The sequence below is a fragment of the Amblyomma americanum genome, unplaced genomic scaffold (genome assembly GCF_052857255.1).
Source record: "Amblyomma americanum isolate KBUSLIRL-KWMA unplaced genomic scaffold, ASM5285725v1 scaffold_411, whole genome shotgun sequence".
Classification (NCBI taxonomy): domain Eukaryota; kingdom Metazoa; phylum Arthropoda; class Arachnida; order Ixodida; family Ixodidae; genus Amblyomma; species Amblyomma americanum.
Window position 1 is genome coordinate 1 of NW_027526882.1, and position 9,558 is coordinate 9,558.

The following is a 9,558-nucleotide window of genomic DNA, read 5'->3' on the forward strand; positions in this document are numbered from 1 at the left end:
TCATAATGCCATGTCACTCCAGCACTTCGGTAGCAAAATTTTCCTTTAAAAAAAAGTAGTTTTGTTTATGTTAGACTGGTCATATTTAATTTTACTATATACTATGTACTTCTCATTGTACTGCCCCAGACTAAAAAATACCAATGATCACGCTTTGAATTATGTCATATGTGATCACCAAATTATGTGATCACCAATATGTTCTTAGAAATTCTGATTGAAATAAATCTGACAAAATATTATTTCAGAAAATGTGGCACAAGGAAGAAGGACGCTAGCTAGATAACCTGGACGAATGTTTTCAGTTGCATGCAGCCACCGGCACCATTGCACACAAAATGTACAATAAAGTGGGTTTTACCTTTCCGAATAGAATTTAATGCTGCAAACATTTAAGTAAAAAATTTCAACCTTCCATTCCGCGTAAAGGAAAGAAAATTCCTCTCGTTTTTTCACAAGCCTCTGCAAGTACACAATTCAGTGAATCTACTCTACAAGTACTTGAATCTATCAGCACGAGACAGGGACGAGAAAAGAAACAAAACAGGCACTGACTCGCAACTGAAGTTTATTGAAGTGAACAGAGTATATACAGAAAAGCCACACGCCACAAACTACACAATTACACATAAGCTACATCACAACATAAGTAAAAGATTGCCCTTAACATTCCTCTCATCTAGACAGTCCAACCCGCTGCATGTTAACGCTATGGGCAGCACACTCACACATTCGTCACCGAGTCATAAGATGTGTCTAGCCTCGATAATTTTCTGGTTAATCTGCTGTGAACGTAGTGTCAAAATGCGTGTTGCCGAAAGGAATGGCTAGCAGCCTTCACATCCCTTGTAATATGCAGATAAGTTACAACCCCTACCAATATCCAAATACCTCTCATGCTCCTGTAGTCTTACATTGATACACATTCCAGTTTCACCAACATAAACCCAACCACATGATAATGGTATGCAATGCATGCAATGGTTGCAAGGCACATATATGTTGCCACGTTTCACTCGACACATGTGCTTTTCCCTAACGAAATTCACAAAATTAACAATTTTACAGATTGTAGACAACTTATTAGGGGCCGAACACACCATTTTTACGTCATACCTTCTGGCCACAGTTTTCAAATTTTGCAACAATCTGCAACGACACAGTCATTCTTTTGGCATCTCACTGGCTGGCCCCAGCCTGATCATGCCAGTCCCTGCGAAGGGGTTTCAGCTTTAAACATGCTAAAGGGAAGAATGGCACAGCATCAAGTAACGAGGAAAGCAGGACAGCACACCCACACACAAGTGCCAACCCTGGAGCAGATACAAAATCCAAGAGCGCGTGCTTGACATTCAGCGTTGACAGTCAAGGAAACGAGGAAACACGGATTTGAACGCTAAAGATTGAACGAGCCCGATCCTTGGCTGCCAACGCTGAATGTCAAGTACACGCTCTTAGATTCTGCATCCGCTCCAAGGATGGCACTTGTGCGTGGGTGTGCTCTCCTGTTGTCCTCGTTACTTGATGCTGCGCCATTCTTATCTTTAGCATGTCAGACCAACTTGCCCAATCTTATATGCTCAGCTTTAACAATTTATCGCACGCTTCTGCAATAGCATGGTTGGGAAATCATGCTTTCATTATCCTTAAAATCTTCTCTTGGAAACCAGTTGTCACGCTGTAAAAGCATGGCTTCACCAATACCGAGCCTAGACTTGACGACGCAATGCTATCTTTCACTAGCTTAGAATCGTTCGACCAACAGTCAAGTAGCTGCTTAACACTCCTGGGTGAATATCGCTAGCACACATGGCGTGTGCAGAACATCAAGGTAAGGTTCAGAAACCGCAGCTCTTTTTGTTGGGACATTTTCACCAAGGTAAACTTAAGACAAAGGCCTTGCTCCTTAAACAAGTTCACAATATGTACAGGTCCCACACTATCACAACCTTTGTAAAAGACCAGAAAATCATAGACGTAGCGAAAGATTTCCCCCAGCCCGTGCAATTTCTTGGCAATCATTCCTTCCACCCTGCTTAAGAGAATATTGCTTAGCACAGGGGCAACCTTCGAATCGATACATTTAGCAGACTTTTGAACGTATGCCGCACTGCCATACTCCACAAACATGCTCTTCACTTCAAATAAAAGGAGGCAAGTGCCAAAAAAGACTTATGTTACACACCCATTCCTAAACACGAGCTCATCGTTGTGCTCCGATATACACATTCATAAGCTTTTCACAAGATCTTCATACGGGATAGAATAAAATAGTTCTACATCGACACTAATCACAAGACAATCCGCTGGATTGTCATTCTTAAGATACTCAACCACACTGCGAATTGAGTACAAGAAATGGATCTTCAAGATGCGAAGTAGACAGATGCTTTTGCAAATAACCAGAGATAATTTTGCATGAATCCTTTTCTGAAATTTATCTGAAGAGCATGTTATTGAATAGCATTTATTTGAAGAGCATGTTTGTAGAGTAGTGCAGTGCGGTATGTGTTCTAAAGTCTCGAATATGTAGTGGTTCAAAGGTTGACCTTGTGCTAAGCAATATTTTCTTGAGTAGGGTGGATAGAATAATTGTCTAGAATGTGCATGGGCTGGGGGAAAAATCTTTTGCTATGTCGATGATTTTCTGGTCTTTTATAAAGGTTGTGATAGTTCGGGACCTGTACATCTTCTCAAGTTGTTTAAGGAGCAAGGCCTTTATCTCAGGTTTACCTTGGAGCAAATGTCCCAAGAAAAAGAGCTGTGGTTTCTGGACCTTACCTTGAGGTTCAGCACACTTCATGTGTGCTGGCGAGTGTTAAGCTGCTACCTGGCTACATGTCGACCATTCCAAGCTAGTGAAAGATAGCATTGCACTTTCTAGCGCGGGCTCAGAATTGATGAAATTATGTTTTCACAGCATGACGACTAGTTTCCAAGAGCAGATTTTAAGGTTAACGAACGCAGGATTTCCAAACCTTGTTACTGCAAGAGCATATGATAAATTGTTAAAGAAGCTGAGACAGTTTTGCGGCGACCGGCACAATCTGGCTGGGGCCAGCCAGCGAGATGCCAAAAGACCAGTTGTGTTACCGTATGTACATAAATTGTCGCAAAATTTGAAAAATGTGGCCAGAAGGTATGATGTAAAAGTGGCTTTCTCGGCCCCTAATACGTTGTCTAAAGCATGTAAAATTTTAAGAATAATTCTGTGAATGTGGCTCGAGAAAAGTACACATGTAGAGTGAAATGTATATGTACCTTGTAAAATGAATGTGGTATCAAATATTATTATCTTGTAGTCTGGTTTACGTAGGTGCAACTGGAAGGTGTATGAATGTAAGACTACAGGAACACAAGAGGGTAGGGGCTTGGCTAGGTGGTTGGGGTAACTCTGCTGTACACTGCACGGGATGTGAAGTCTGCTACCCTTTCCTTTTGGCAACACGCATTTTGGCAGTAAATTCAGAGAGATTAAATGGGAGATTATCGAGGCTAGACACATCTTAAGACTCCGTGAAGAATGTGTGTTTTGTCTATCGAGTTAACACACAATGAGTTGGACTACCTCGATCAGGAAAATGTTGAGGGCGATTTTTGACTCATGTTGTCCTGTATGCTTATCTGTAACTACATGGTTTATGGTATTGCTTGGCTTTTTATATATTCCCTGTTCACGCCAATAAACTATAGTCGCGAGTCAGCACCTGTCTTGTCTCCTTTCTCATCCCTGTCTTTCGCGCTGGTGGATTCACCGCAATGGCTCACCTCTGCAGAAATCCAAGGCATGACATTTTCCTCTTCACACTCGTGGTTCAGCGCATAATACGGCAAAGGCTTTTCAATTCCAAGGAAAGTTCATGGCTCCATTGAACACTGCCTCCTGCTTACAAGACACAGAGCAGCAATCATTGTAGATTCTACCTGTGACACAAAGAGCAAAGTTTTAGTTTGAGTGGACTAAACTAGGAAAGCAGCACAATATATCTATAGCCAAATAACTGAACTGAAAGAAATAGAGGGTAGTGTAATAGTGAACACACTGATATGTTGCAAGTGAGATATATGCTGAATATATTGCAATATCCAACACTGCTACCATTGCCTTAGCCAACTACTTCATAAATAACAATAAATGCAGTATCACAAAAATACTGATAACGTACTATGTGCTAATAGTAGCAGTGCAGGTTCCATGAACAAAAAAGGGCCCAGTGCTGAGTGTCGTTCCCACAGCAGCCTTGTGACCAATGGCCGGTGTAAAGGAAAGAGGAGGAATGACTGAAAAGAAAAAGAGCCAGGGGGAAGGAAAATAGGTATAGAAGGGCTTAGGATATCATAGGCAAATAAGGTTGTTTAGACAGTGAGCACAAAATAAACATTACCACACAAGTAAAGACATACAAGACCAAACATATATATCATTATGCAGAGTGGAAAACTTGATGCCATTTAGCCCAAAATATGTTTTCAATAAAGTGATTATAATTATTAATAGAACAACTGACCGAGTGAAACCATAACAGGGATGAACAAGGAAGTTGTTAATATTCTGGCAGAAATTAAAAGAAGAAAATGGATCTGGCCAGGGCATACAATGCAGAGAATGAATCACCAATGGTATCTTAGGGCAACATAATGAATTTGATGGATTTTAATGGCACAAGGGCATCTGTGGCCAAAGAGTGGCTTAGCACACGTTATTTCGTCTACTCAAGGTGAAATCAGAGACCCATTTCCCAAGCATTTCATTCCAGATAAGCTGAGCACCACGCCAGGAAACAGCTTGTGCATTGTATCGCAACAAAATGAATTTCACCCTAAGGAAAATATAGCAGGAGATAGCTGATTATAAGCTCACTAGATAAGATTAGGTGATTTCTGATAGTGTGGCATGTAGCTGGTGCAGGACACAGATAATTAAACTGGAAAAGGCCATTGTCCTGAGGTGAATGTAAACTAAGCAATGAGGATAATGAAATTCGCTACACTAGAGCTGTTAAGAATCAGCTCAAGTTCCATGCTTCAAGATGGTGCAAGTTTGCTCAGTGAAAAAAAATCATAAGTTCACCCAAGAATTGGTATCTTGGCGGTATCAGGCTGCAGGTGCAGATGAATTAATCCTGCCTCAGAGAAGAGCTACATAGAGCACAAAACATTTTAGGCCAGTCCTACACTGACAGCTGTTAATAACTATTTTAAAACTGTTTTTCATTGCACAAACAATAATACCAAGTTTGTGTTGGTCATGTGATTATGTTACTGAGGCTCTCCTAAAAATTCTAGCCAGAGCTAAAATACAAGCTGTCTCACCTAAGTTTTTATATCAACAATGAGAACATAAACACATGCAGACTATTCAAGTAGAAGTATTATTCTTCATGACGTGCCCTACAAATTTTAAATTATACTGAAAAGTAATAGAGTGGAGTGCTTGTGCCAAAAATACTAAACCTCAACAACAAAGAGAACACAAGATAAAGGCAACAACATATTGCCCAAAATTTAAATGTTTGACAGAACAAATATGAAAAGAAAACCTCTCCACAACTGGAACAAAGCAGCGTGATACCGAGCACACATTTGAAAATTGTTTCATCCAAATCCCCAGTCTGGTGCTCCAGCACTCTTCAGCCAGCATGTCATGAAATGTACCATAGTTCTGGTAGCTGTAAAGAGTATACAGCTGTTCCGGCATTTTGATATGTGAACAGTAACCCTCAATGACCACCAGGCTGAATACTTTCAAGAGGCTGTTCTAGTAACAAGACTGCAGTGAAACACTTAGCAAGTTATGCGGGCGTAATAATGCAAACCGTTAATCTAAGAGTTCGCTACCACGCAACTCTGTAGTAACTCCTAAAGTGTTGCAATCGAACGAAAAAAAAGGACTGCCTATTATATAAGCAAAAGTCAAGAGGCTGCAATGCAAGGCCACGACAGAAGTGCTGCAATACAGCAATAGTGATACAATGTACACTTTAAGCAACACAATGAAACATGATCTTTTATCCTTAATTATCAGAATTTAAATATTTGTTTTCCTTGCTCTCTTGCAAAATTAAGTTTAGATCGTGAAAGCGCTCGAAAAGACAAGGATACAGAAAGAGATTTCCACACAGTGCGCTTACTTCCAGTGTCTTTTTGAGCACATCCACTATCTAAACATGGTAACCCAACTAGTTTAAACGCTGTCGTTATTCCAAAATTAAGCCTTTCACAAAGTGGGAGCCCCTTTCCCCATACAAGGTGCACCATAACTAATCCAGCACTTTTTTCATGATATGTTTTCTCTGAGAATAAACACTGTTTGAAGATTTTGCAATAGTACTTGTCTTTTCGATTCTACGAATGTATCATGCAAGTGTTCAATGAAATGACCATCTGCCTACCTTGATCATTGCTCAAAATCAGGGTATAATGCACCATGAAGCATGTATGTGCAACCCTTCTGCTGGCTTGTATGCAGCAGGTTTGTCTAGCTAGGCGAACTGTGGTTTTGCTATAAAGATGAAATGGTACTTTGGAAGTGAATGGTTTTCTAAAATGCATTTAACATACATACCGGGGCTTTAACAGCGCCTGGTGTAAGCAACATCAGTGGGGGGACCGCAGGAGTGGCCTAGTGGTCCGAGCATCTGCCTCGCAAGCGGTAGGTGTGGAGTTCGATCCCCAGTGCCATCGGGTAACCAGCGGTGATACAATGGGTCGTTTCAATGGCCAGTTTAAAACTTGAAATAACCATGCTGCAATATATACAAAAAATGATTTGTGTGCTCTCTCTTACATGACATAGTTAATCATATCATAGTGTTGGTAGAACACAAAATGCATGTGTGGAACATATACATGCACTGTTTTTGTTCACATCTTACCTGCTATGTGCTGTTATGGCATGTTATGTGCTGGGAAAGCAACAGGTAGTGAGCAATGTTGTGTTGCAGCCTTTATTCTGATGGAATTTAAATCATGTGAGGTGCAGCTGAAAGAAATTGTTTCATACATAAGTATATTTCATGTAACACAACAAAAAGTGCACAGCCCCATCATGAGTTGTGGTTCAAACTAACAGCGAGCTTTTTACTACTCTATTTAACATATGATGCAAGTCAGTGATGCTGGAGGCACAAAACTAAATACTGTGAGGTAACAAGAGCTAATATGGACAATCATGCCTTCAAGAGATATTGTCAATATATATTTTCCTGAATGAACTAAAGTTATCCTTAGAAGCATTCAGAGGAAGATAATTTTGCTAAATGCCTTTTGCCAAAATAGGCCTTTTATGAACCAGTTGCAAATGAAAAGAATAACTTTAAGACCATGCTATGCATGGTCTAATGCCAAAGTAGTTGCATACAAGCAGTATACTATGCCCCTAGTTTTATGGTGGGCCTGTACTGCACAATTTTCATGCAAGGTAGTGGAAAGTATGTGCCATGAAACAGACCTCTGCTTGCTGAAACTGCCAAATAAGTACTGGGTTTTTAAGGCAGGAAAAAAGTTATAGTTCCTTCTGCAGGTTTTGAACTTCAGGTTAGTTATTTGAAAAATATCAATCCCTGAACTGCAATGATTGAAGTTTTTAGCAAATAACATTTCCATGGTAACAGTGGAAACGCTCTTTTATATGAGGAACGACTTTTCAAAAGCCTGCGTTTCATGGTGGCTGTCAAGTAGCCCTGATAAAGAGAAACCAGTCACGACACACAACCAAGCCCCCGTAGTACATTTTCAACTATACCCTCATGATACAGCTTTAAAGTAAGTGTTAAGCAATACAAATACAAATCCCTTGATTTCCTTCATGATTTATCACTGGTGTATACATACAAAGATAACCGGACAAGATGTGGAGTGCATGGTATAGAGAGAGTAGGCAGATGGTTTCTTGACACTCAAAAAGTGAACAAGGGAAGGAAAAATCTCAGGGTGCTTGCCGTTTCGACAAGACAACTTGTTTTCGTCTGGGGTCAACATATACAGAGGAAACTTAGAATGAAGTACAGGGTTGTCCACTCTTAGTGCGAACACGCGAGCACATGGCTGTGCTCTTTGGGCCACTGTGTCTGACATGGCCACACATCGAAGTGTAACATGACACGAAGCACCACATCCAGGTGCATCTCCTCTTGCGCCATTTTGCAGCGATGAGTGGCTCCGCCGCACACATTGGACCTCTAAAGAGTGCGGCCATGCGCTCACATGTTTGCACTAAATGTGGCCAGCTCTGTACATTCCGGAATTGGCATAATTATTTGAAAATGCCTTGCACATGGTCAGAGGTTTCCCAACCCACATTTTCCCCCTCCTTTCCTGCTTTCTTTAATTTATCGTTATACTTTAACCTTACGCCCTGCACCTCCTGACATCACTTCTCGGAACCTTGGCTGCCATACTCCTCCCCCTCCCCCTTCTTTTTGCCTTTTCTCCGAACCTGCCCTCATTTTTTCTTTTTACTTCAAATTATTTTGCCCCCCCCACCCCCTCTGGAACTTTATTCTGCCATGCTCCTTAATTCCTTTATCCTAGTTTTTCAGGAAAAGGCAGCCAGCCATACCAAGCCACCTGTTGTGACTGGACATAAAGCCATTCAAGCCCACTATCCACACTCCATACCCCGAGATTCGTTTCTACTGAATTGGGCTTTTTTGTTTTCACAGTTTTGCAGGTCAACCGGTTAATCTTCTTTAGCAGCTATCATGCCTGGTCAAGGTTCATGCTCCCCATCGTAACGCCCTTCCCATATCGCACCCTCGTCCCACACAACAGGCCTTTCGCCTCGAAGTGAAAACCTAATTTAAACCCCACCAATGATGAACACTTTGCCAGACAAAGACAAGTCCTCTTGTCGAAACGTCGGCAAGCACCCTGAGGCTTTTCCCTTCCTTATTCAGTTTGTGAGATACCAGGGACAGGTGTTCAAGCAGCCATACCACACTAATACCCCTGTCACACGGGCACCGCAAAGGCCTTTGAGAATCATATCCAAAGGCGTAAGGAGTGCAGCTACCCGGTACAAATGTTGCGCCTTTGTCGCTAAGGGCCTTGGAGGCGAAGGCGCTCAACCGAGACCTTCGGAGCCCGAAGACGCGGCATTCGAGAAGCTGTGATCGCAGTACCATCCAAAGTCAAAAAGTAAAAGCAATAAAAAATATACATAAGCTAATAATGTTTGAAAACATTTTTTTCAAATACGAAAGGTGTGTCTGGCTTTGGTTTTTGTACGGGTGTTTATGTTTTATGTTCAAATTTCAAGACAGTGAAAGTGTTGCGGCAACACCGAGCGCCCATGGAGGCCAAGGCAATACACGTACAAAACCTGCTCCTGCTGATGAGAGTAGCTGTTGCAGTACTTTTAAGGAAGCAATCAGAATAAAAAATTGCCAAAGCTCAACGAATGAACAGAATACACCACTTTAATTTTAGAACACTCACTTCAGCCACCTCGAGTATAGCAGTGGGTGCTAAGCCTGAACGACTTTCACCTTTGGGCTGCACTGTGTAGCTGCATCGCTGCTCCTTTAAGCTTTCGCTCCTTTGGTGAAAAATGGTGCC

The 9,558-nt window shown here is 41.4% G+C and overlaps 1 long non-coding RNA gene across 2 annotated transcripts; it reads right to left on the bottom strand.

The window, feature by feature from the left end:
* Positions 1 to 2: 2 nt before the first annotated feature.
* Positions 3 to 6,949, bottom strand: LOC144112557 (uncharacterized). 2 transcript variants are annotated; one of them, XR_013310313.1, is made up of 5 exons: positions 6,876 to 6,949; positions 6,566 to 6,746; positions 4,167 to 4,281; positions 3,769 to 3,883; positions 3 to 43 (listed from the first exon to the last, which is right to left on the bottom strand). It is a non-coding gene; the product is annotated as an uncharacterized LOC144112557 (long non-coding RNA). The 2 variants fall into 2 exon arrangements; XR_013310312.1 differs by having other exon boundaries at positions 3,769 to 3,924.
* Positions 6,950 to 9,558: the final 2,609 nt, after the last annotated feature.